At 42.4% G+C, this 23777-nt stretch overlaps 1 protein-coding gene and 1 long non-coding RNA gene across 11 annotated transcripts in view; both read left to right on the top strand.

Moving 5' to 3' along the window:
- The window catches only part of LOC146768713 (uncharacterized), a 56798-nt gene extending 34338 nt beyond the window's left edge, over positions 1 to 22460 (top strand). Inside the window, exons 2-3 of the long non-coding RNA XR_014955530.1 lie at positions 1034 to 14838; positions 14872 to 22460. This is a non-coding gene — a long non-coding RNA (uncharacterized LOC146768713). The remainder of the gene's footprint in view (positions 1 to 1033; positions 14839 to 14871) is intronic.
- The window catches only part of MTUS2 (microtubule associated scaffold protein 2), a 273605-nt gene that overhangs the window by 181934 nt on the left and 67894 nt on the right, over positions 1 to 23777 (top strand). The window lies entirely within an intron of this gene.

Below are 23777 nucleotides of genomic sequence, written 5' to 3'. Positions count from 1 at the left end.
GAAAAAAAAAGGTGGCAGACCCAGCCGCCCGTCGGGGCGACCCCCACCCCGTGTAGCCCACCTTACCTTGCAGGCTCGGACGGAGATGGCTTGAATCTTCTCCTCGACTCGATGGAAAAGTCGCGCTAAAAACTGGGGATGTTCCTTCCCGGTTTTGGCCCTTCCGGAAGCCTGGGTGTTCCCGTTAAACCAAGACTCGTCCCCGAAGCCTTGGTTTCGGCCACTATCAGCCTCCGGTGGTCTCGCTGCAGATGCTGACCGAGGAATGAACCTCTTCTCGGTCAGCCCTTCTTCAGGCTCTCCCGAGCCGCTGCCAAAACCGCCCTCTGTGTTCTCGGGTAAGTCTGCCCGCCAAAAAGCTCTGCAGCCCGGCTGCCCGTGCAGCGCGGCTGCTCCAGGGCGGGAAGATGGCGAGAACAAAGAGGTCCCAGAGCCTCAATCTTTTTCGCTCGGCGCTCAGCTCCTCTTAGCATCAGGCAGAGCTTTTACGGCTGTAGATGTTCCTCTTCCCTCCTTCTTCTTCTGTGAGGCGGGCGCCCCCACGAATCTGCCCGTTTTTTTTACAAGACGAAGGAGGGAACCATCCTCTGCTACCATATGTTGTGGCGCGGCATGCGCTCCTCGCCGCGGCACTCCGAGCCGTGCCGTGCTGGGCGGTGAGGGAAGAGAACGGGCGGCCGCTTTCCCCTGCAAGCTCTGCAGTTTCAGTTCGTGGCGCGCAGGGACAGACGAAGGCGACACGGGACTTGGGGGGGAACGAGATGGTTTTATTCAGTGAGCCCCAAGACCCCGGCGGGCGGGGGGGCAAAGGTTTTATACAGAACTCAGGAGGACGGGTGTAGGAACAGTAACCAATGAGGGAATAGCAGGGGAGGAGTTTAGGGCAGAACTAACATCTGGAAGCTGAGGAGGGGGCTAGAATGAATGACAGGGAAGGTTCTAGGGAAAGGGGCAGGGAAAGGGGGGTTGGGGGGGGGGAAACAGATATTAAACAAATATCAAATGAAAGAAAAACACACCACCGCAAGACTAGGCACTAGTACAAGTTTCCTTCATGCTTGTGTACTTGGTTAATCATAGAGAGGCTGAAGAAATGCTGCAGCATGGGATGAGAGTCCTCAGGGATTTCTGTGTTATAACTGCAGTAGGTAGCCCAAGAGGAGGAACAACTTCAGAGAAAAGCTGCAATGTCAGGAAAAATAATACTCTGTGTTTTGGAACATTTAAATTCTGTGCTTTTCTAATGCAGCTGTAGATTATGTTATACCTGTGGCTACAAATGTTTCCTGAAGAAAGCAAGGACTGAGTGCAGAGAAGGGAGACTGCTGCCAGGTTCCACTGCAAGCTGCAAGCAGGAATAATCTTGTCCCAGGGGCCAGCAGCACCCCTCAGCCTTGGAGCAGCACTGGAGCAGCACTGCCTTTGAAGGAAAACCCTAGGAGGATGTGAGGGTTGAGCATTTAACCTCACAGCTGGGAGGTTTTATTTGCCATCTGGCTGCACAATTTGTGCAGCATTCAGTTTGTCCTAAGGCAGGAAAACTCTGAGAAAAGAGCCACCCTGAGGGATTGCAACAGCAAGGGAGTTTTTTGCCCCAAGGGCCAGGACCTGCTGCAGGGAGAGACAGACAGTGGAAGAGGACCAGGCTTGGCACAGTCAGAGAGGACCCTTTTTGAACGTAGCTGAGGGAAGAAGGAGGGACAAGAAGCTATTTTTGCCCTGCTCAGCATCACTTGTATGTTTTCCAAGCCCAATGGTGCAGGTCTAGTCCCTATCTGTTGTTCCCAGCACGCTGCTTCCACAGACAGCTTTGTATTGCAAGTGCCTTGGGCACAGGAGCTGTTGAAAATGAGCCTGCTGGAAGGTGGAGTTTTAGCTTTGAGGTGTGGGTATCTGCCAGCTTGGAGTCAACTCTGTCATCAAAGCAATGACTCTTTAACCTGTTCTAGACTAATTGATCAGAAAATACTCTTTCTAAGCCTTTGATTCCTTTCCCCAGCAGAAGATGACTCATTGTCTTATGATTTTAGGACTAGAGTGCAGTCAAATTTTTGATGTGCCCCCAAGAGGAATACACCTTGCTTTGGGACTGCACACCTTCCCTGTGCTTATTGAGCAGGTGCCTGACTTGATGAAGGATTGTGACTTGGGCCTCATTTAATTCCAAAGGCTTGTCTCACAGATAAATATATTTATTTTTACTGTCTCTTTATAAGGTTCTTTTTCACAGACGGGCCATCTTCCTAATAACACCCATGCTTTAATTACAAACATGTGTAACAAGCACACTGAGGAGCACAGTGCTGGTGTGAATCAAATGCAATGTCTGAAGGTCTAATCATTTCATGGAGAAGCATAATTCCACTGTGAAGGTCAATCCAACCTATTAACATATTGACAAGTGCAGGGCAGCAATCTTGCTTTGACAGAATCCGCAGCAAATTAGGGATTTGTTTGTGGCTCCCTCCTGGAGCTGCTCTGCACACTTACCCAACCACTCACTCCAATGGCACTGCTCACTGTGAGCAAAGGAATCCGAGCCAAGCCCTGAGAGGGGCCAAGAGAAGCACAGCAGCAGTGTCATGGGCAGCAGCAGTGGGACAGGCAGTGCTGTCAGAGGTGTCTGCCTGGGGTCCACCCAGGAGGACGGGAGGGGGAACAGACAGGGAAACACTTCCAGTCCAGCTTGAGCAGCCAGCAGCATGCTACCCTGCAAAGGAGGTGTAGATTTTGCCATAGCCACCCTCCCTGTTTCCTACAAGCAGCTGTGGAGCTCAAATACCCCTGTGAGAAGCAGACACTGCACAGGTCTGCAGCCCCAGGGCAGTCTGTCTGTCAGTGCAGCAGTGCTGGTGCTCTTGGCTCACCAAGGCACCAGGCATGGCAGCGGGACCCTTGGCTGCCCTCCTTACCCCAGCACCTGCTGCTTCAGCACACATGCCAGGTGTTGGAAAAAGTGGCTGCATTTAAGCCTGCACCCTTGCACTTCAGCCTCAGGGGTCAGGAAATCCCTGAGAATGGGATTTTAGGGGCATTTATCTGAGCAGCCATTTCACCATTTTTTGCAGGAATGTGTTGCATTCACAGGCTCATGTGCACATACAGCCCCACAGCCTACTGGGCTGTGAGGGAACTGGGAGCAGAGTTGGTACCAGAATACACTGCCAGATGGTGACTGAGATGAGATTTCATCCTAGGACTCTTCTGGAAGTCTTGTTCTTACCTTGTATTTACTATGAGCTTTCCAGACTCCTTGAAAAATAAATGGATGCTAATTTTATGTTCCCCTCTTGCTGTTTGAATGATGCTGAGGTGCTGTGGCAGGCAATGAGGTGCTGGGTTCAGGAGGGCTGGCAGAAACTCCTGAAGAGATTTGCTTCCTTTGTTTCTCTGTTGTCACAACATTAGTATTTGTCAGAAACCTGCTTGTTTCAAGGTTTTAGGTTGCTAAATATTGATGATGTCTACACAGATATTTATGGTGTTTCAAAGTGTCTGAGCTTCTGACTCCCTGCTCTGCAAGGATTGTCACTGCTTTGAACCTTGCACACAATGTAAGAAATCAAGAGTAGAAGAGTCATGGCAGCAAGTCACTAGACACAAAGGTGGTCGGATCAAAGGGAATGTCTCATCAACTTTCCTGCCTCTGACCTCACATAAACACCTTGCTCTCAGATCCTGGCTGCACAGACTTGTAAATTATTCAAACCAACAAACAAATTTGATACTGTATGTGCCAGAAGAGGAACAACAAAACAACAAAAAAGCTAACAACAAAAGTCTTAGCTCTGAGAATTGTTTGGGGCAATGGAAGAAAGGGAAAGCAGTAAAATATTTGGTAAAGATAAAACAGGTATCAAGCTAAGCTAATATATGCAAATAAAAAACACATGTAACTATGTCATAAGGACCCAAATGCTGTGCCAGAGTGAATTCCTGTTTCTCCAGAAGTTGGCATTGGACTTTCTAGCACAGGATTTAATCTCCCAGCTTTTCACAGGCGTGATTGTTGCTACATTTGGAAAGGAGGCTGAGTGAGTTAAATGCTTATGAGTTGACAAATTGTGGCAAGTGCCAGGCACTTCCACCTGAGTGGGAAGAGGAAACAAAGTTGTACCAGCTAGGCCAAGGGGACTGTGAGGAGGTGTAGGAATGGGATGACACTACAGGTATAGGAAGGCATTCATAGGATCAAAGGGAGTTCCAATAATTGACTAATTAGCTAACCCCACTCTGCATTAGGCCAATGAGACCCAGGGGTTTAGCCTGCAGCAGTCAAGCAGTCAGCAAGGATTCCCCCATGCTCCCTGCCAGCCACCCCTGCCTTCACCACACAGCTGCTTATGTGCTTGCTTTCCAAGCATGTACCCAAATCTCCTCTCTCTGCAGTGTTAAAGGTGTCAGTGCAGCCTAATTTGCCATGGATGGTGGCCTGAAGTGGCACAACAGTCCAGCCATAGGTGACTGATCAGTCCCCCAGGACCAAGTGATAATTAGATGTGAGGATTTTCCTCACAATCCAATTGGAAAAACCCCTGGGAACCAGAGGCAGATTGCAGCCCCTTGCCATGGCTGCAGACATTTGCTGGCACCATGGTGTCATCCTGCTATCCAGTTATGGCAAGCAGTTCTTCAGCTGAATGAAGAAATGTGGGTGCCTGCATCAAGTATTGGGGCTCAGTGCTGAAGTGCCTGGCTGGCATATCTCGAACATGGCTGGGATCAAGTTAGATGGGCCAGAGGTCCATGCAGATTGGAAACATTTGCTCAGCAAATTAGGTTGAGGAAAAATGGTACCTTAAAGGCCACAGAACTGAACTGCAAAGCAGCCTCTCCTCTTCATTTTTCTTCTGTTTGTCATTCTGTCATCTTTAGATTTTAAAACTGGATGACATGGGTTTCTATTGCTTGTCTTGCTGAACTTTCTGAGTTTTGAGTTGAGTTGTCAGTCTCAGCCTTCATCAGAGACATTTTAAGGTCTTATTTTTAACTGCAAATTTGGTCTCTACTTTCTTCAATTCTAGTTCACAAAAGCATATGATGGCAATTTTTTCAGAACAATTGATTTCTGATTGCATGAAAAATGAAAATCAATCATTTACCCCAACTAACCCTTTAAATCAAATTGGGTTTCCTAATATAGTAGTCCTTTTCAGACCATGGTTTGCATATTGTCTGGTTTAAACAGTGCTTCTTGAATGGTCCTTATTTTAAAATAATCCACACTCCACTTGCAGTTTTCTAATGTGAAGCTTTTTTTTTGCTGAAAATAGAGAGGATAATGATTTTTTGGTTAAACTGAAAACATGCAGCCAAAGATACATGCTAGAAAGAATGGCATCATTAATATTATCACCTTGCAAAGAATGCTTCCCTTTTGGAAACTTTCTTTTGTTTACTAAATGACCCAGTTTAATACATGAAACTTTGTTTTTTTCTTTTCACAAAATGTATGCCTTTCACTGTAACTTTTGTAAGATTTGCTTATGTTCCTATGCTCCAGAAAATGTTATACAATTCATGAGTTCAGCATACAGTGACCTGAAATATTTTTTACTGTGTCACATCCTCACTGCAACTTTAGCTACTTGCACAGCACATTCTGTGCAATGTAAGCATAAGTCTATGCCCTCAAACAAACACAAGGGGTCATACCAGATGTCCTGGACCTTCCAGCAATTTATATTTTTAATATCATATTCTTAATCAGTGCTTAATCATGAGAACATACATCTTACATGACCTTGAATTGCTTCCATTAAAAAATAATACATAGTTTATTAGAGTGCGTCCACCTCAATGACATATAAAGCAAACAAATTAATTGTTGGCTCGGGGTTTTGTGTGTGGCTAACAGTATCTTTGTTCATGGTTAATTCCATAGTTCTTTTTATGTATTTAATGGTTTGGGGTTTTTTCTCATTTGCATAAGTTCTCCATGCAGCTGGAGAAGAAAGGCAGCTACCATTTCTGCATGTAGAGAGGGCACAACCACCTGAAAGAGCTGAGGTGCTGGGGACAGGAGGAATACCTGGGGCCACGCACATTCCCTTTGGCATGGCTTCCTATGGAAATGTGTCTCAGGCAGTCATGTGCGTTGGACGTTCTTGTAGTTCCTTTGAACTCTGAATTTGACAGGGGGTTAAGAACTTTTAAATCCCTGCAAATTTCCTGAAAGTAAACATCTGTGTAGAGGGAGAGCTACCCTGTAAGTGTTTGGACAGAGAGAAAGGGAAAAGTATGAGCTCACATAATGTTAGGCACCAGACGATCTGTGTGGGACAGGGATCTTAATAAATATCCCAGCTGTGAGAAAATATTGCACTTTACTCCATCATTGCAGAAATAGAGATGCAGAAAAAAACCAGTTATCCTCTCCTTTGCTCATTAATTAGCACCTGTTGTAACTATAACCACAGTTGTGATAGCTTTACTTTCACCTTACATATAGAAGCTTTCTTCTGGTAAGATACAAGCTTAATTTTTTATTAATACTTATTTTATGCATTTCTCAGTTTGTGAGCAGAAAATACATATTCATTGAGACTGCTAAAAAGAGGGGAAATTGCTTATTTTATCTTTCAAAGATTAGATCCTCTCAATCAGATGATTGAAAATGCATGCTTTTTTGTTTATTTTTAATCTCATAACATCCAATTAATTTAGTTTATCCAATTTAATCTTGCATCTAATCATACAATTTTATTTTCCTCATGGGTGGAAAGTAATTTATGCTTTATCAAAACATGAAAATAAGTGACCACTCATTTCATTCTATCCTTTTTTGTACTAAAGCACATCTGGTGCTGTTAGTCAACAATTATATTCCTCCCAGTTGAGATACCAGTCAAACTGGTCAGTCACAAGAGGCCAGTCACAAGAGGCATTGTGCCTACTTTCATAGTTTTTAATTCATAGCTTCTTTCATAGCTTCATTTTGCTTATTAAATATTTATAGTTAAGAGAACAGACTTTTTAAAAGAAATTGCTTGCTGTGATTTCATGTAATGTTTTCATGCTTTAAGAGAATTAATCTATGAAATATCTTAGACTTAGGGAAGATTGTCTCCTTAGGGTAAAGCTCAACTCTTGCGAATTGCATTTGATAACATCAGGGACTTAGAAGTCTTGATAAAACTTCTTCTTCAGAATCTTTCTGACATGAAACAAGCAGGACTTGTTTTGTCATACAGAATAAGTTATTAAAGGTTTTTTATTTTTACAGAGACTAAATTCCTGTAAATTTCTTACATCAAATTATGATATGCTGATATCCTCTGAAGATGTGACATTTTCTCTGAATCGATAGTACACATGTATGAATAAAGGTTAAGAAATCTACAATGCTTAGCTCGTCAAAAATCTTTCAGAATAGGTGGGTTCTCTATGTACTGTGGCATCATAATTGTCCTAATTTTTCTTACTGCAATGCACCTATTGCAGTTGCTTTATTATAGTTGCCTGCAAACCCAGATGGAGCATCAGCCTGACCCACTGCAACAGATACTATATTCTCTTGGAACTGCAGTAATTTGAAGGTCCAGTCTCAGGTTACAGTCCAGCAGAGCAGTAAGGCAACACTTTAAACAATTAACTTATTCGGGCATTTATATCTAAGCAGGTGCTAAAGACCTAAGTATGTCTTGAGCTGAAGGAGAGCCTTCTGATGGTACTTAGTGTTAGTCAGCTCAGCTTCAAATAGTGGTATCAGCAGCACATATTTATTCTGCTTTATTGGCACTTGGCTGCCTTCTAGTTTCTTCGTTGCTTAGCAAAACAATGAAACCAAATATTATAGCACTTCATAAATTGCTGGATCAAACTGTTTTACCGATGACAGAGAGCTACATTTTGTCATCTCTGCATTAATAGCATATCATTATTTTTATTATTATTGTCCATTGTATTCTTTTGCAAATGAGACACTAAAGGCCCAAGCAGATTAGGTGTGAGATTCATCCATCCTAATTAGATATCTCAAAGTTAGATTGCCTCAGTCTGCAGTACTCACTATAGGCTTCTTATCTAATCAGCAAAGAGGAGCAGGCAGCTCTTGAAATAACTCAGGTTTTCCTAGAAGAGAGGTTTCGCAGGTGTCTCTTCTCTGCTGACCATGATGAGATTGTGGAGTCACTCATTCAAATTCAGGTAGTCAGTTTTTTTGGGAAACTTTTGCTGAGCTCATTGTGGTAACAAAAGCGTCAGTAGGAAATGTGAAAACTGAAATCAAGTTTGACTTTCTTCTAATCTATGCTTTGGTCCCCCCACTGGTTCCTGGGTTTCAGGATATTTCATTTCAGGACCCTGACTTTGTAACTTTTTGCTAATTCAGATTCGACATGAATGTCCAATGCCACAAAAGATCACAAACTGTAATGAGGTGTCAGTGAGTGATACTTTTCTGTCAGCAGCTTTAGAGATACCTGAACATAAATAATGTTGGGGAACCATCAGCTGTTTCGTGCACATCTGCTCCAGATGACTACAGTTGGATTTTTCAGTATCAAATATTTGTGAATTTTGTAATCCTTACTAAAATCTTGATTCTGCAAACTAATATGAGATGAAGCTTGGTGCTCTGGTGCTTTGTTTTGCCCTTGTTTCTCTTTGTTAAGCTTCGTTTTTCTCTTATATGGAACCAGAAAGCAATCTTCTACTGCCTCCCTCATCCCCAGGGAAAGAGATGGTGGAGTTGCCAAAATGGGTTTTCCTCTGTGGCAAAGTGATTGTGAAAATCTGAATTTGGCATTAGGAGTTTCTCCTAGTGGACTGGGAGACAATCACTGTCCCCCAAAGCCCTTTATATCACAACTTGCAGTGTTTAAAAGTTGATCCTAATAGTTTGAGTCATGTTTACAGCTAGTCACTTATGCCTTACTATGGAGTCCCATCATGACATTACCAAAGTCTTAGATGTGTTTCCTGACTGTTGGCACCTCTCTGAGCAGGCTTTTTATGTCAGCACTTTTTCATTAGCCCAGGAAAAGCTGAAGATGGGGAAATCAGTGGAGGTCACCACTTCTGTCTCCTTTTCTTCTTCTCTTTCCCAGTTCCAGGATCACAGGGAAATGCACCCTTTAGACGTAATATGATGTTAAAAGCAAAGGTGGTCTTTGTGCATTTTTGTGGAATCACAAAATCATCAAGGTCTGAAGAGACCTTGAAGATCATCTAGTCCAACAATCAATCCAGCATAATCACCCCTAAAACATATTCCCGAGTGCCACATCAAATGCTTCCTGAACACTTTCAGAGATGATGGCTCCATCAGCCTTCTGAATAACTTACTCCAAAGCCCAACTACTCTTTCAGTGTAAATTTTTTTCTAATTTTTAATCTGAACCTCCCGTGGCACAATTTGAGGTAATTTCCTCTCATCCTATCAACTTGAGACATGTCAGAAGTGATTGACCCCACCTCACTACATCCTCCTTTCAGGTAGTTATTAATTTTGCTGAGATCCTCCTGAGGTGTGGGACAAGTGAAAGGAAATGTCACCTGGCAACTAACCTGTGCAGGGACAAGGGCAGCACTGAAGCAGTTACAGATGTGTGGGGCAAGAAAAGTACAGCATCCTCATCACAACTTCCCTCCGAGCACTGCTGCCCTTCCCACAAACTACATTATGGGTCACATATGTATTTATGGTGTCACTACACATGTTGTTGTTCTAGTCTGAGGCTTTGATGATTGTGCAGCAGTGGAAAGAAACTTTTTGACAGTATTGATTTCCAAAAACAAAAGCCAGTCACTGACCCATGGCAGAATGCTTTCTCCTTCACTGCAATGTGCTGCATTGGGCCATGGTCTCAGTTCTTGCCAGGACTATTTCGTGCTGGAATACAGAGAAGCTCTCAGTAAATGAGCAAAGCTGCAACTGTGTCATGGTTGAACCCTAGTCAGAAATGAAGCCCTATGCAGCTGCTCACTCCCTCCCACCAGCAGGATAGGGGAGAGAAACAGAAGAGTAGAAGTGAGAAAACTCATGGGTTGTTATAAAGACAGTTTAATAGGGAAAGAAAAAAACACACATGCAAGCAAAGAAAAAAAAACCCAAGGAATTATTTCACTGCTTTCCTATGGGCCAGCAGGTGTTCAGCCATCCCCAGGAGAACAGGGCCCCATCACATATAGTGGTGACTTAGGAAATTAATCTCTCCAATCTCTCCCCTTTCCTCCTTCAGAGGCTTTATATACTGAGCATGATGTCCTGTGGTCTTGCACATCCCCTTGGTCCATCGGGGTCAGCTGTCCTGGCTGTGTCCCCTCCCAGCTCCTTGTGCATCCCCAGCCCACTCATGGGCAGGGCAATGCAAGCAGAAAAAGCCTCGATGCTGTGCAAGCGCTGCTCAGCAACAACTGAGGCATGCCTGTGTTATCAACACCATTTCCAGCACAAATACGGAACACAGCCGAGGAAAATTAACTTTACCCCAGCCAAAACCAGCACAGTCAGGCTGATTATTTCCTGGATCGCTGGATCAGAGAGATTGAACAGATTGATATGTTTTGGCTTATTTCCAGAGAAATTATTATTGTTCATACCTGGCAGCTGATATCAGTTCAATGACTGACTCCTATTTTCTTTGCAAAATTATGAATTCACAGTGTAGAACACTCCCAGTCCATCAAACGCTGAATTCAATTTCACTGGAAACAGTTCATCCTCTAGCATTTTTGCCATGTTTATTATTTTCTTATTTCATTATCTAGGGTAAGCAGACTGAAGATTTTTCATCTAAATATTTTACCGATGATATGAATAATTAATTTGATGAAATTACAAACACACAGAGAGAAGAAAGCAGTAAAGCCAGGAAAACAGGTAGCCCTTTGTTTGCTCCTGCACCTCAGGTAAACTAAGATGTCAATGCTTCCCTTGTGCTCGGCGCGGTGCGTGGGAAGCGGCGATCCCGGAGGATGCGCGACGGGCTCGGCTCGGGCTGCGCGCTCAGGACCGGCGCTGCCCTCCGGTGGCCGCGGCCGCCGATCGCTCCCGGGGCTCCCGGGACTGCCCGGGCACCCGGAAAGGGAAAATCGATGGGGAAATGTATTCAAAAGGAATACGAGGCTGAGCCTAAATTCAACCGCCTTTAAAATTTTTAATTTTTTTTTTCCCGAGGCAAAGGCTTGCAGTAAAACTCCTGGATTTAATTGCTGGTGAGCATCGATGTGTGTGAGTCAAAAGGAACTCAGGATCTCAAGAAATACATTTCTCGGCAACTGGGCTCTGTGTTTTGCTTAGGCCGGTTGGTTCCCAGGCCGTTTCCAATGCAAAGGTCTGTTTTTCTTCTCCATGACTGAAGTCTGTATGTAACAGAGCTCAGTGAGGAAAGCAGATTACTCATCCCTTACACTCAGCACCCCTCCACAACACACATTATGCCTTCATACCAAGAGAGATGAAGAAGAGAAAGGGTAGAAGAAAGTCAGAGGATACCACCCATCCTCTCTCTATCCAAAACCTTCCCTGGTCATTAAGGCTTGGTCTTTATATTGGACTTGTTCCAACTGTCTGGGAGCCAAACATCTTTCTCAGAGAAGAAAGAGTGCATGGGGATCAAAATATAAGTAGAGGCTGACTGTGTAAATCAAATACTTCTGCATGATGTGTGAACTGACTGTACATTTTGTCAGAGAACTTAGGAAATGCCCAGATGCCATTTAGCTACTCCTTTGGGATATTCCTCAATGATTTGTTTTCCAAAGTGGGCTTTTCACTTTCTGAGGAACCAGCACCAACACGTGCTCCATACTTGCTGCATTTGTGCTGACTTCAGTGTCAGGAAAACACATTCCCAGCTAAAAGGTGGGAAGCAGGAAGGTGGGGAGGCAGTTGGGCCAGGGAAGGGTGAGCTCTGGGGCTGGGCAGCAGTGAGCAGGGTGGCAGGCAGAGCAGCACCATGCTCCTCGTGCAGCTGAGCTGCCTGGAGGAGCTTGTGCAGGTGCCAGCCTGCCTTCATTTTCAGCATATTCTGTTGAACACAATTGCTTGCATTTGCCTCATCAACAGAGGCACGCTGATTGTTCACTGAAATGACAAGATTTTGAGAAATGCAAAAATGTGGGTACAGAGCAAAAAAAGGAGGGACTAAAGTGCAGCACTGCTGTGGTAAGTGCTAAAAAATTCCATAGGCACAAGGAAAGACTAGACAAACCTGTAGAAGTGAAAGACCTCTGTGGCTCTGCATACAGAAAGAACTTTTGTGACTGGAAAAGACACGGGAGGAGAGGAGATTCACTCTCATTTGGTCTGTGTTCTTTTTTTCTCAGTCTCTGCTGCTGATCACCAGTGAAGGCAGAAAACTGGGTTAACTGTGTGCGTTGTCTGCCAATAGGGCTCATGTTTTGTTTTCAAGTGACCTCCCCAAAGCCAGGGCTTGGCGTTCTAAAGAGATTCAATTATCTGTTTTTGATCTGCACCCATTCTGCAGGGGTGAAAAAGAAACACAACCAGTTTCAGCCTCATTTTTCTGAGGGCTGTACAAACTCAAGATGTCTCACAATTCGGCTTTGTTTCTTACTGAGGTGTTTGCTACCTTTGAGTGTTCCTATTTAAAACTATGACATAGATATGCCTACACAGTTTTCAAAGAATTGTTGTTGTCACAGTTGTTGCTAGATATCAGATATCTCTGTAATTGTGACTCTTTTCTGTCTCTGTTTCATGCTGTGGCTCTAAATTTTTCAGAGGCAAATTTTAATATTTCAGAGGTAAATTTTGAATTAAGCCCTGCTAGGGAGGCCCCATTCTAGGTACATAAAAGAGCTCATATAGGCTGTTGTATTTGCAAAATCACTTGAAGTGTAAGCAGTCTATATGTTTACATAAAGGGGAGCAATAAATAAAGGGAACTTTAATCTGGAAGGTTAGCAGTTGTCAGATGTTGAGTTTCTATTCAATGTAGTCTGGTAGTATTTATTCATGTAATTAATAAGTGGCACACTGTCTTATCTGCTCTGGGTGGTGGGAAGGACAGGATCAGGGAGTCTCTGCTTGTGTCACTGCTTGGCTAAGCCATGGCCATGTTGCACCCCACAGTAACCAGCTTGTGGCTGCAACTCTTGCCAGGTGACAAGGGTCCTTATGGGATTATCTACCCCTGTGCAGCTCAGAAACCCCATGTGCTGTAGGTGTCCACCTACACCCATCCCACCTGCAGGCAGCTAGGATACTGGCTTGCTCCACTGCAAAACCAGTGGTGATTTCCCAATACCAAGGGACCCAGCTGCTCTCCATTCGCTTGGAACTTTGGAACAGCCCAGGAAGGAGAACCTGTCCACGGGTCTTCCTCATCCCTTACTGGATTTCTGCTTCTGGGGAGCAAACAGAAAATATAACCCCGTAGGAGTCTCTCATATGCAAATGTGTGTTTGTTTATGTGTAACGTGGGATGCTGGGTGGTCCTGGTTTTGTGAAAGGAGCCCCTAGGGAGTCCAGGCCCCAAGGCTCAAGTAATCTGACTTAGAGGCTTCTATTTACCTTCTGAAAAACAGTCAGGCTTTCAGAAGTGATTGTTCCACTACATAAAGAGTAACTTTGACAGCTACAATGGAGGCTGACTTTGGGTCATAATCACATCAAAGGCAATCATAAGGCTTTAAATTAATAAGACATGTATTAAGCACAGTCTGAAAGCACTCCCACTTCACTAATCCACTCAGAGTCACAGCTTTTGAAGGAATCATATAGCATTTAAGTTAATAATGTATTTCTTAAAAACAGTTCTTTAGTAGCAAATGTATGACAGCTGAACTTATTGTCCAGCTTACTAATTTAGGACTGTATTCCTGCTTAAATTGGAGTGTCTGTGTAGCATTAGAGAGGCTTCCCACAGATTACCAGTTGGAAAGCCTAGATCCCTGCTTCCTTTCCAGTATCAATGCAGTCATTTTGACAGATACAAGAAGAGATTTTAGTCCTTCCCTTAGGTCCCAAAAGCCATCCTTGTTCCAGGTAATGTTTAAATTTTAAATGTGATCACAGTGACTCAAATGTTTGGGATTTCTCTCTCAATTTAGTATTTTTCATGATTTCCCAAATAAAGAAAATCTATGTAATTTAGTGGGATTAGTCCTGTATTAATTCTCCATTTCTCTTGCATTTTGAACTGCTCTGAGTGAAGGAGGCACTCCAGATTCCATAGGTTTCATAGAATAAGCAGCTTGCTAAAAACCAAAGATCCAAATCAGTGCTTTCCATTAAGAAAATTCCTATCTTGTGGTCTCGGTGGTGCAGAGCCTTTCTGGCCTCCTGGAATAAAACCTGCTGCAACACCAGAGCCTGAACAGCAGTTAGAGGTCTTGGCAGGGCAATGAGGGTTCTCTGTGTCATTTGTGAGGCCTTTTCAGAAGGGAAACACTGAAACTGCAGACCCAAGGAGGATCTACAGGCAGGGGCTCATGTTGTAGCTGATGGGGAGCTGGGACTGCTGTTCTGGGAATAACTGTCACTTGGTTGTGCTGCCAGCATCAGTGCAGTGGAGATGTATAAAGCACGCAACACAAAAATTCAAAGGAGTCCAGATTACATTAGTACTTCTATTCACAGAGCAGATTGTTGAAAAACTGAGTAGATGGGCAGAAGCTGGCATTGTTAAATAAGGATGAGCTTCCAGATTGCCCAAAGCTCAAAAAGTTTTTTTATTTGTTGCAAATCCCAGCATTCTGTTAACAAGCAAAAGAAGGTGAAATACTGTTGAGGAACCACCAGCACCAATTTATCTAATTTAGGGGGGTTTCGGCAAAATATGTTGCATTTCCAAACTCACAGGAACACTTTTTTAAACTTCTTTTTTTTCCCTAAATTTTAGAGAATACAAAGAGGATTAGAATGCTGTCTGGTGTGTAGCAATTAAAATTTCATTATAGATTTGAACAAAATCACAAACCTTCCAGAGAAACCAGCACTATCTGGTGTGTTGACTAATCTGAAAACATCCTTATTGTTTTTCAGGCTTTCCATTGTCTTTTCATTGTATAAACAAGAAAAAAAACCCAAAACAAACTCCAAAGGAAGTTCATGAAACTGTGTTATGTAAAACCAGAAGAAAAATTTGTTACCACTCATAAAAGATGAAGCTGTTTGCTTTTTCCCAGCTACTGAGAAGCCACTTGACTGTTTTTGAGGCTAGGATTCTGGTGGAGTGGATCTTAATTTCTAATAATGACTATGCTTCACTTAGGAGACATATGGTCTGTAATATAAAGTATTATCTCCATGTGTGTCTTGTTAGGGTTAGTAGTGTTTCTTGCTCTCAGACAATCATTTTTGTCCACCATGACCCCCAAGTCTTTCTCTTCAGGGCTGTACTTTATATGTTCTTGACCTGTTTTCTAATTTTGATGCAGTAAAGAATAATATCCTTTCTTCAAAGAGCCTCAGCTCTATCTTCCACTCTGTCCTTCATCTATGAGACTTCGGAAATTTGGAAGGAGACAGATGGGTTTGGTGCATTGTCTTGTTTCCCAGATCCTAAGGAGTTTACAAATAATATACATGCTGTTCTGTCCAAAATCAGCCTTTTTGCAGAACAATAAAACTCTTCTCTAAGAACCTCCTTTTTCTTCAGTATCAGTGCTGTAAATCTCTACCACCACCCTCATGTTTAAATGTAAGGGACTAGAACTCAGGTGTCCTGAGATATGTGTTCATGTTTAACTGAGAGATGGAGGAGGTTTTTAAGCATTCCTTAGAGCAAATGCACCTTTAACCTCCATGTCATCACAATAGTGTGCTGTGCTATTATGGCATATGCCATTTCAGAAAAACCCAGGATATTACTTTAAAAGGAAGATCTTGAAGATACTCTCAGGCTACATATAAGTGCTGAAGAAGGAGGTAAAAAAATAGAAGTTATTCTTCATATTAGTGTAATTCTTTTACACCAATACCAACTTAAATTTTTACATAACCACTTGCCTTCAGGATTCAGGAATATAAGAAAAGCACCCAGGGCTATGTGAGGGTCCTGTCAGATTCTGCTACTGTGGAGGAGAAGGAAACTCTGCAGAACCAGCAACACAACTCAAAGGAAGATCTAATACTTAGACTCTCCTGTGGCCTCTGCCATTTGTTAGCAGGTCTAAGAGTTATCCAACTCCTCCTCCAGAGTACAGAGCTTTGGAGACCTTTTCCTAAAACTGAAGTACTAGGGAAATCACTTGAATTACAATCTTCCAGTAGACAACACTTTGGTTTAATATTTCTGCACTTGTACTATACATGTAAAGTTAATTAAATGTGCCTGATATACAAAAGGATATTATTTGTGTTGGTATAAAATGCTACAGATTTTACTCCTAACCGTACCTTGTGGCTCTTTAAAATAATTTGCATTCATTCACAGGGAATTGACTGAGAGCAGAGAGTTCATGGGATGCTACAAACATCCCTACCCACTCCCCACATACACAAACCTGTTCTCAATCCTGTTGATAATTCCAGGTGTCTTGAAAAAATATTTGGATTTAAAATAGTATAAAATGAGAAATTGTGCTTTACTCAATAACCCTTATATTAAATGTAAGATTAAAATACTTTATTACAAGTCTTAAATACCAAACAATCCATATGGAGATGAAGTTAATTGGGTATTTCTCATTAGTCCTGCAGTTCCATTTCCACATGCCAGAGATGGGCAAGTGAATTTATCTTCAAAGGTCCTGTTTAAGAAAAAGACCAATGGCGAGGGCACAGGTAATTATTTCTCCTTGTAACATCAGGACCTTGCTTTTCAAAAGCAGTGGATTTAGAGGCATAATCTTGTCCAATAAAGGAGTGTTATCAGGTGTCCCAGCCAGGCCAGGAGCAATCCACACAGTATTATATCATGCCAAAATGGATGTTGCAGTCATGGATCCAGCCTGGGAGAATTTGCACCCTGGTGCAGAAGACCAGGAACAGATTCATTACTTTTTATAACTTGTTTCATTTCAATGATACCCTGATGACATAGGAAAACACAGCACCTGCCCACAAAAGCCACTCAGAGAAGTCTCCCTGGTGCCAGAGCATGTGGTAAGACCACTGGGGTGCTGCAGTCAGACAGGGAACTTCATGCCTGGCTGCCCAGGCTGTGTTTGCCCTCTGAAGAGTAGATTTTCTAAGTAATCAGACTGGTATTATAATACCATAATTTATATTTAAACTGTCTGACCAAATAGTGGTCTATAGTCCTTACTTTTATCCTGGCACTGGAATTTGGGGGTCTTTGTTGATTATTCCTTTTTCATAGAATCACAGAATAACTCATGTTGGAACCAATTTTTAGATCATCCCATCCAGCATTCTGTGGAAAAGGGAGCCTAGATGAGATTACCTAGCACCCTGTCCAGTCGCATCTTGAAAAACTTTAGTGATGGGGACTCTACTATGTTGCTGGGGAGGTTGTGCTAGTGTCTGATTGATCTTAGTGTAAAAAAATTGCTCCTTATGTTAAGATGAAACGTCTCCCAGTGCAGCTTGTACCTTCTTCTTGTCTCCATGTGGCTCCTTGTGAAGTGAGAGCCCCTGTCCTCTCTGTAGGAGCCCGTCAAGTATTGGCATACTGTGATCAGGTCCCCCCTGAGCCTTCCCTTCCAAAGCAGACAAGAGCTGACTCCTTCAGCCTCTCCTCGTAGGGCAGGTTCTAGAGCCCTTGATATTCTTCATGGTCCTCCTGCAAAACTCCTCCATTTTTTCCATTTTGTTTTTGATCTATAGGACCAGAGCTCGAAACTCTGGAGTATTCTATGGCTCACTTTCTCTTTTACAGAAAATGCAACTCCATGTCCTCTTCTTCCCTTTATATCACTCTGAAAGAGTTTGTAGCCATCCACTGTGGTTTCCTAGTCCTGGGAATTTTCCCACCAAGTTCCTGTAATTCCTATCACACATAAATCTCCAAGTGGTCACAGAATTCCAGTTCCTCCTGTTTGCTGCACAGACTATGTGAGTACTTGCCTTAGGAAAGACTTGAGGAGCATTTCACAGTACTCTGGTAGGTGCCATGGCTGTGCCTGTGGAAACCAATTGTGCATGCTCCAGAGAAATAGTCTGACATTTTATTTCTTATCAGTAGCATTTATTGTAATGAAGAGAAGCCACTCAGTTTGATTCTGCTACTGCCATTCAGATACATTCAAGTATGAAGAGGGGGAAAGCCTGTAAAAGGATCAAATGAACAAAAGTTAATACTTTACCAACTAGAAAAGTTTAATTACTTATACTGTAAGGTCACTGCCATTTTTTAAGAATCTACCCAATCTATTTAACCTTTGCGGTTTTCAACATAATTTTACTTTTATATATTTTAAAGAGCATTCATTTTGTGAAATAAATGCAATTAAATATCTGAACCCTGCAAAATATTATGGGTCAATTGGTTTAGATTACTCCAGTTCATAGAAATATAATCATAGATAAAACACTTTGCAAAACTTATTTAGCTGGATCACTAGGTCACAGCATTTAGTACTGCTAGTTGTAAGTTTACCATATCATAAAATAACTGAATTTTGCCCAAAATCATATACTAAAGGCATTGATTTTAGTAAACATGAGATAAAGAAAATGTTTAATGGTCACATCATAAAAAATGTGTGTTTATCCTCCATGGATAATGCCATTTATAACAGAAGACTGTTTTGCTTGTGTCTCTCTTTCCTGGTGGCTTTGAATTGCAGTGTTATACCTAGGCTCCTCATAACTGACAATATTTATTAGAAAAAACACCTTAGTTTGGTTGAACAGCTTAAGACGTTTTTTGAGGAAGACATTTCATCAGCAGAATTCTGCAAGTCAAACTTATTTTTGGAGTCTTAAAATATACAATGTAGCCAGTGCACGTGTTAAAAAACTAAAATATGTTTCCTGACTGTTGAAATTCTGGACTACACAAATAACTTCTTACAGATTTATATTTTGCTATAGGTTTGGTGTTTTTTTTTCTCTACGGCATACAAAATAGCCACAAAACACAGATCTAGACAGGAATCAGCTCAGAGCAGCACTGTACTGTACTGTGCACTGTAATGTGTTGTGCATTACTTACACAGGAGTTTGTGAAAATTAACTGGGAAAAGCAGGTTCACTTGTTTTTTCTTGAACAGCATGTTGTCCAAGAGAATGAACATGATGTGAGCACAGCAACTGGCTGCTCTGAACAGCTTAGAAAACTCCCTGGCTGTTTCCAAAGCACAGATTTGGTGCCAATCACCTCATTTTTCTTCCAATCAAAGCACTGTTCAGCATTCATGGGAGGTTCTGCTCAGCTGCTTGCATCCTTCATACTCTGAAATGGAGACATCTGTGGGTTTGAAACTCCTTCAGGGCTGAGATGGTGATTAAGAATAAGCACAGTGAGTTAAATTTGAATGTGAAATGAAATAGGAGATAAGTTCATAAGCAGCTTTGAGGATCTGTGCCTGAGCTCATAAAATGCAATTAATTAGTGACTAACTGGGTACTCTCTAAGACTCTTCCATCCTTGAAGTTTCAGTATGACATCTCCCCTCCTTAGACTGTGTCACATGCTCTGAAGTCATCATTATGCCACATAAAGAGTCAGACACATGTACCAGCTCTTTGATCTAGCATCATTCCATGTAAACCATAGCACACGTGTTGTTGTGGGTTTGGCAGGGAAGGAGCAGGACTGAATGACAATTGTTAGAGCATGGCTTAACCTCTCCTAGTCTGCTGAGCTGTGGCAACCAGCAAGGATTGCTAAAACTGGTGGAAATTCATTATCGCTGTTGGAATGTCATTAACACTTCCCCAAGGATTATATATACCTTTAAGTGTCAAAATACCCCAAGCCAGTATTCAAGCAAATTAAACGCAGTGATTCCAGGGAAAAGGCATTTATTGATGACAAAGTGCTATGAGGGCCAACAGATGTCACTCCTTATAATAAAGCATGTGTCTCTAATTTGGCACTTTTTGCCAGCAGGAGGAACCTCTTGCAGAGCAGATGTCACTTCTAATTCTGTCTTTCATGGGTGCCTGTGCCCTGTAGGATTTGGTATGCCAGTTCAGAAGCAGGCTCAGTGCCATAAAACCAGATGGTCATGAGCACAAGTCATGCTACAAAACTGGTGCTTCTAGAAGTGTGGGTGCTGAGCCCGAAGGACTACCAAGGAACACCAAAATCTTCCTATGCAGGAAAATTCCCCCTAACTAGGCTGATACTTGCCATTAGTGCTTTAGTGGTAGTAGAAAATGGATGTTATTTTCATCTTCTTTCTGGTTATTTTAACTTTTGGCCATCCTCTGTTGATCCCCAGGGTCATTCTGGCAGCTGAGGGCTTTGGATTGTATATGTATCTTTGTAAAAATGCCATCAGTGCTTGGTGTTACTTTGAGACCTCTACAGGGCCTGGGAATTTTGTGGTGTAGAGGGCTACTCTGCTGGGAAGCAAGGGGGACAAGTGGCCCTTGGACCTGTATTCATCCATCTCCTCTGGAAGACAGTGCATGACGTGTCAGACAACACCTGAAGTAAATCTGTGCTCCTGATTTTCTTCACGGGATTTTTGATTGGTATAGAGAGTAGTCTTTTGCCTAAAACATTCAGCCTAAGTCAAAATTTTGTTTCACCTAAGACAAACACCTTGATTGCCCTCACTGGGATCAAATATTGTTTTTCTTACAAATCCATACTTCAATTACAATTATTTTCTGTAAATTTACTGAACACAGGATCCCAGAAAACCTCTTGCTTGGATATAGCTAATTATTTACTCTCCCAAAAAGAATCTTAGAGGAATGTAAATCTTTGACTTATATGTAATATGTTCTTAACTTGTGTGAGCAAGAAGAGCTTCCAAAACATTATGAGTACATGCTTGCCTTCAAGTGTGTCTCAGATTTTAAGAACCAGCCCTTGCTACAGCTAACTGATAGGCTTCAGTAATTGCAGAGTAAGATCAGGTTACTCTGATCTGACCTGTTAGAAATCTTAATCCTATGTCTAGAGGAGAGGCTTACAGCAGGTATGTTTTTCTCTTCTCAGTTAGAGAAGCAATCATTTCCCCAGTATATAATTCTACTGTGTCAGCTCCTCCAAGTACATAAGAGATACTGCAATGGAGTATTCCTGACGTGGATGTGTCTTGTCACTGTGATCAGTCATACAATGAATGAGGAAGGTTTGCAGGGAAGATTTGGTCATGAATGACCTTTGATGGCTCAGCTCCAAGTAATGCCAGGAGACTTCTCTCTCCGAAGGTAGTGATGTCTGCAGCCCATTTTAAAATGTCTGTGCAACCCAGGTATCTTTGGCATGATTCCAAAAAACTTATATTATCCCTTCTGACAAATATTACAACTGATCAGCAAAATACAATGCTGTCTTCATGTCCTATGGCGTTTTTATTAGCCAGCCATACAAAAGCTGTCAGCTAGCCAAGCAGATGTAGAATCCGCTGGTGGTAGGCAAAGCCACCACCAATATACAGACTTTATTACATAATAAAATGCTCATCTTTCCTGACAGAGGTGTAACATCTCACCAGAATCCAAATAAAATGGGTTATGCGATTCCAAAGTCAGGCATAGTCAGCAAGTTGTCTGCAATTCTCCGTAGTACATACAGAGATTTTACTTTGTGGTAAAATTTTTACCTTGCCCAATGAGGCCTGTAACACTTCAGGAGGGAGCAGCACATGGCTCCATTCAAGTAAGAAATTAATATAGATGGATTCTAAAATATATATTTTATTTGGTGACATGAAATGAATTAGTTAGCACTGATACAAGGGGGTGTATCAGCAGAAGGCTGTATTTCTGCTATCTATTATGAATGAAGGGCACTGAAGATGAGTTTGTGCCAGTTCAGCCTTTTGCTTGCCTGGATCAGCTGCAAGTGCAGGATACAGCCTTTGACTGCAGAAGCAGTCAGGGCAGCTGGAGGTGGAGGAAGAGCCTGTCAGTGCGTCTGCACAGAGCTGCTTCTGCAGCTCTTCTGGTGGTGGTCAACCTTGCAGGGTTCCCACCCTTCAGGTGCCCAACAGCTTTCTGCACAGCCAGGTCCAGGGGCCCCAGGCCATCTGACAGCAAGTGACACAGGAGAAAGGTGCTTGGCTTTAGGGCTGGAGGGCATGGGGAGAGGGATGGACATGCAGCAATCTTTTACAGGTGTGTTAATGTACAAAAGCCATGGCTGATCACAGTAGTCATCAATCATCAATGATTAATTGGCACAAAGGGCACAAAACTCCCTCCCTATCAGTGAGAGGGCTGCCTCAGAGGTAATCATTGGCAGTGAAAAGATTGAAAGCTATCTAAATCTGTGCTGACAGGAACTGCAAATTTGGCTCCTTATTTTGGTGGAGATCATTAACCTGAATTATTAACCTGACTTCAAAATTCAAGTTTCTATTTTTAATGTAAAGACTTCTAAAAAATATGATCAGCACAAAATAAGTATTTTACAGGGAATTATTGCTCAAACATCTTTGTCTGAGCCCCCCCCCCCCCCCCAAAAAAAAAAAAAGCACTGGGAAAAAAGACTTTGAGCTAAATTAGGCTTAAGCATTGTGTGGACATCGATTCTTAAGCATCTTCTTTTCTGGATGGAAAATAAACCTGTCATGAGCTGGTGCCTGATCTCTTGAATATTTGGCCTGAGGAAATACCAGGCACTTTCTCTCTGCAAAGACAGAAAAAACCAATTAGCCAGCTAGTAATCTTATGTACTATCAAAACATCTTAATAAGATGGTTAGTCCTCAGGGCTAATGATCACGCTGTACCTCTTGGTCCATAGCTTTGTTTCAGCTTGATCTACGGAGCTGAATGTTCAATTGTGTCTCTTGAAAATTACACTGTGAAACCTCATATTGAAATATACCATACTGGACTTCAAAACAGGAACTCTTAAAATAGTGGAATAAAAAAATCTTGTTTGACAGATTGCATATCTGGTAATCATTCTACAAAATTTACTTACCACTTCACAAGTAACAATCAGGAATAAAGAATGGGCATTAACTGAAGGAAGGGCAAATGTCCCAAGTCAGTGAAAAGTATGTCTTGCAGGTTTTGGTTTTAAGCATCACCTGATTGTTTTCAGATGTTTAGGTACTTTTTTTATTAGATCATTCCCCATGGCAGTGACTTTAAATTTCACATTATGCTTGTACTTTTGCTTGAAAAGTGGGGCACAAAAGTGCAGCCTAGTAAAACCCAGAGGAATAATACATCCCAGTATTTTGCAGGTGAAAAATAGTCCTTCCAGCCTCATTCATCATCAGGTTTTTCTGCTCACTTCTCTGTCTCTGCTGTTTCCTTGATGGAAAGTGGTTCAAATCCTTTTTTAAAGCTTCTTCAGTTCTGTGAGTGGGAAGTGATTTAGAATTGCTAAGTGAGATCACTGATGCAACAACTAGGCACAATTTCATCGTCATTAACTTGGCATCAAGTAGTGTCCAAGGATCCTTATGCTGGAAAGGCCTTCCTGTAACCCTGGGTAAATGTTTGTCCTTCAGTGAACATGCACAACGCCAGCATGTTCCTAGTGTCTTGAGTGTGATTACAGCAGTGGCAGGAGCTATGAGCTCCAAGCCTCCTGCCAGCACCAGGAATGCTTGACCTGCTGTGAAGAGCTGGAAACTCACTCCATGTCTCTGAGTGTCATAGGCTGCACATAGCAGCCCACAGGACAGGGAGCTACACTCATGCTGTAAACTCCTCTGCAGTTTGTCAGCAAGACACAGACCCGTAGGCATTGTCAAACAAGCTGCTTTTCTAGAGAGCAAATTCTCCAGCAAAAGGAGACTTTATTGCCCTTCACT

Source organism: Lonchura striata, chromosome 1 (assembly GCF_050655825.1).
Source record: "Lonchura striata isolate lonStrDom1 chromosome 1, ASM5065582v1, whole genome shotgun sequence".
NCBI classification, from domain to species: domain Eukaryota; kingdom Metazoa; phylum Chordata; class Aves; order Passeriformes; family Estrildidae; genus Lonchura; species Lonchura striata.
This window is presented reverse-complemented; position numbering and strand designations above follow the sequence as displayed.